A 4,330-nucleotide genomic window follows, 5' to 3' on the forward strand; every position below is an offset into this window, starting at 1 on the left:
AGGAGCAGCCACAGCTTCTCTGCCCAACCTGGGACACTGTCTCACCACCCTCACAACAAACAATTTCTTCCTCACATCTCATCTCCATCTCCCCTCTGCCAGTTTCAAGCCATCACCCCTCGTCCTGTCACTCCCTGCCCTTGGCCAAAGTCCCTCCCCAGCCTTCCTGGAGCCCCTTCAGGTACTGGGAGGCCACTAGAAGGTCTCCCCGGAGCCTTCTCTTCTCCAGGCTGAACAGCCCCAACTCTCTCAGCCTGTCCTCACAGCAGAGCTGCTCCAGCCCTCGCATCATCCTCGTGGTCTCCTCTGCACTGGCTCCAGTAGCTTCATGTCCTTCTGCTGTTGGTGGCCCCAGCACTGGAGGCAGCACTGCAGGTGGGGAGTACCCTCATCTCTTTCTCCCTGACACTCCCTTACAGAAATATATAGGGGATGTAGAGCCCAGCCATGCAGAGAGCATTAGGTTTCCAACTCCCGATCTTATTTCTCCTTCCCCACAAAAGCACACCTTCCAGACTTTGTCAGTCACCCATCTTGGTGACCTACACCTTGTCTTGTGCTTGTAGGTCACGTGCAGCTGGGATGAAAACACGGAGCTCCCAAGCACCACACGTGTTTCCCCACAATTGCCTCCCTGATGCATTTGCTCCCGTCTCAAACACTGTGTCTTGTAACAGCCAAGCTAGAAAATGAATGCAGGAAAGTCCTTCATTTAACCCCCCTAATACAGAGCAAGTGTTTTCATAAAACAGGTTCATTATTTTCTGCTTCCAGGAGCTGAACAAACAGCGATCAAAGGAGGGCACGGAACAGCAGACAAAAACCTGAAAGCCCCATAGACTTTGGGGAGCACAAGAAACCGGCACTGAACAGCAAACTTCAAAGCAAGAGGCAAAGGCTGTGGTCAAGACTTTCTGTCGGCACTAACGATTTTGAATTGACCCATGTCCCACCCCGAGGGCTGGATTTGGAGCTGGGAAGAATGAATACTGAATACTCGCTCTTTAGGAATCAGAGCTCCTTCTTTTAAATGCAGGTCTACTTGGAGTACTCCAAGAAATGAATTGCTTTAAAAAAACCCCCAAAATAAATCAGTGGCAGCAGCAGGACAGCTGTGCTCAGCATCCACCTGGAGCTGCTGACCTTTCCACATTTTCTTGGTGGCTCACCACAGTGGTATCTACAAGCTTTGAATTACTTCTGAAATTAACATAAATGTCACTGTCCTTACCAACATCTCTCCAGAGATGTGAAGCAAGTGCGTGAAGCTCAATGGGAACCTTTCCTCCAGCCCTGGTGTACTTTGGGTCCCTCCCATTTCATTCTCCCTTTGCTCTCTCCAGGCTGGAGACTCCCTTTGCCCACCTCCATGGAACAGCACTGCTCATGGCTTTCAAAGACAGAAAAATGTTCCACCTTAAGGTGTGTATTTAGGGACAGGCCTTGACAAGACCAAACAGGCTCATCACACAAGCCTGGGGCAAGGCACAGTGTGGTCCCTCAGGTCCACTGCCTGTCCCTCTGGGGTGGCACCCATCCCACCCTTCAGAAACCAGCAGAGCTGGGCAACAAGGAGCAGCCTAATCCCACCCAACCCCTGGTGTCTTCTTATCTCCTTTTTATCAAGGACTCTGATCATGTACTGCCCTCAGATCCTGGTAGAACATCTTTAACTAGATAAAGTGCTTTTTGAGTGTGAGCAGAGCGTGGTGCAGGAACTGCTGGTGGAAAGCTGCTGCCCTGAGCTTGTGCAGCAATTCAGAGATCTGCAGCATGGCTGTCCCCAGCCATCCAGCAGGTACCAGAACACAGCTAAAGCCCAGTTACCTCCAGCTACTTACTCAGAGTTGCCTTAAAATGCTTCCCCCACCCTCCTTTGTTGCTTTTTTTTCTCCTTTTAACTAAGTCTTCCGAGAGGGAAGGGAGAAAATGTCCACTCCATGGAAGAACAGAGCGAATGGGAATCAGACGTGTCAACTACTCAGGGTTAAAAGCTGCACTGATGAAACAGGATGTGCTCCTCCAGCATTGATCAGCCACCACCCAGCAGCTCCCAGGCTCTGCCTGGCTCCTGGTCAATACAGCAGTGCTCTGGGGCACGGCCAAGCCCTCCAGCCTCCAAAAGTGGAAATGCAGAACTTTTCTAATTGAGTTTATCAATTTATCCGCAGCAAATGGAGGAGCTAATGCTTGGGCTGGAGGTAGAACAAGAAGCTTTGCTGAACTTCCCCCCCCAAATTTAAAAGCAAAAGCAGAACGAGGAGTGCTGCTCTCAGCTGTAGGCCCTTCCTCATAATGAGCTATGCAGCTGAAGCAATTACTAACTTTAGGTTTTTAAAGGAGCAATTGCAGTTTGACCAGGAGCTCTTCCTCCAGGAACAAGCTGGTAAATGAAAGCATTAAGTTAATAAGGGCTTGAGTGCTTCAGATCATTACGGAGACAGCCTAGAGCTCCACACTTCACCAACTTGATTTTTTTTATTATTATTATTGTCAAAACAGCTTGAAGAAAAGTCCCTTTGGATGCACTCAGCAGTGAGTGCAGCCCAGACAAAGGGCTGCTTTCCTCCACCAGGCAACGTTTTTAAAAAGCCAAAAAAGTCACAATTAACTTCCAGTGATGACTAATTACTTCTCATAAATCAAGAGAAACAAATGCCATTGGCCTCAGCAGCTTTCACGTCAGCTCCCCGAGCTGTTGCTGAGCCAGAGGAACATCATGAGCTGCAATAGCTGCGAGCAGCAATGAGGAGAAACTCCCATTGCAGCGACAGCAGGAGACACCTCCAGATGTGCCTCTTGATGGCTGAGCAACAGCAGGAGCAGCTGGTGGCTCCTGACAGCCCAGCACCCTCCATCCACCCCCAGCCCCGTGCTGAGCACAGGCAAACCCCTGTCACCCTGCCCGTGTCTCAAACCATGGATGAGCAAAACCTGTTGAGGGCCAGGTCCAAGACATGGAGCTGCACTGTCTGGAGCAAAGCTGGAGCTTCCACCCAGGATCAAGTGAAGGTCCTTCATGGAGGCCACGCTGCCCCAGAGCCACCGAGCCAGCAGTGTCTACCCTCACCCCCTGCCAGTGCAGCATGCCCAGGAGACCAACGAACCCCAGCTGCTTCCACATCCCAACCCAGGGCAGATTTGCACAAAAGAAGGTGACTCCTCCAGGGGACACTTGGTCAGCAGAGCTCTTCCTTCTGCTGGAGGCTTCTTATAAATTATCCTCATCCTTTTTTCCCTCCCAACCCACCTCCCGCAGGCGTTTTCCCAACTCAAAACATCTGAAACTTATTCTAAACTCTGAATGTGGTCAACTAAATGGAACCAGCGAGAGCTTCAGGCCTTGGCTCCCTTCTGCACGTCGGCTTCCAGGGGGGCTCTGCCAGCAGAAGCAGGGAAGTCATATCGCGTGGGAGGTTCCTGCAATATCACAAACTTAGGTTGGTTATTTCTTCCTTCGCTATTTTAAAAGCTACAATATTCAGGTAGCTCAAGGAAAAACAACCCTTGGATTTTGTCTGCTCATAAATCCATCACAACAGCTTGGGGGGAAAACAGTAAATAAGATATTGGAAGAAGAGCACGAGAGGCCGAGAGAAGAGAATCTGCCTCTCTGGATGCGCTATTTGCAAGCGAAGCCGGGTACCAGGCTGGGATATTAGTACATGGTATTGATTTGTTCTTAATCCAGAGAAATGCCCCTGTAATGAACTCTGCTGTGCCCTTAATGATTTCATATCGAAGGATGTCAGGTGCCTCGCTCATAACAGAGTAACAGCGAGTCCAAAAATAGCAAGCCTCATAAGAAAATGTTATTGAGGAGCCTGAATTTCAATATAAAAGGGACTTCACTGTACTCAAGGGCTTACGAGATACAAATGCACACTTTAAAAAGTTGTATTAAAGTCGTGTCAGCACCTGAGTTACAGAGGGAACGTGAGATCCTGCTCCAGGGAGCAGCTGAGCCCCAGCTCCCCAGGAAAGTTTTAAGCAGATGTGATACCAACTGCAGCTAATCCCACCAGATGGCTAGGGCTGGATAAGCCAGACCAGAAAGACACGGACCAGTTAGAACAAGTCCAGAGGAGGCCACCAGGATGATGCGAGGGCTGGAGCAGCTCTGCTGTGAGGACAGGCTGAGAGAGTTGGGGCTGTTCAGCCTGGAGAAGAGAAGGCTCCAGGGAGACCTTCTAGTGGCCTCCCAGTACCTGAAGGGGCTCCAGGAAGGCTGGCGAGGGACTTTGGCCAAGGGCAGGGAGTGACAGGACAAGGGGTGATGGCTTGAAACTGACAGAGGGGAGATGGAGATGAGATGTGAGGAAGAAATTGT

This window comes from Antrostomus carolinensis, unplaced genomic scaffold (genome assembly GCF_000700745.2).
Source record: "Antrostomus carolinensis isolate BGI_N321 unplaced genomic scaffold, ASM70074v2 scaffold13093, whole genome shotgun sequence".
NCBI classification, from domain to species: domain Eukaryota; kingdom Metazoa; phylum Chordata; class Aves; order Caprimulgiformes; family Caprimulgidae; genus Antrostomus; species Antrostomus carolinensis.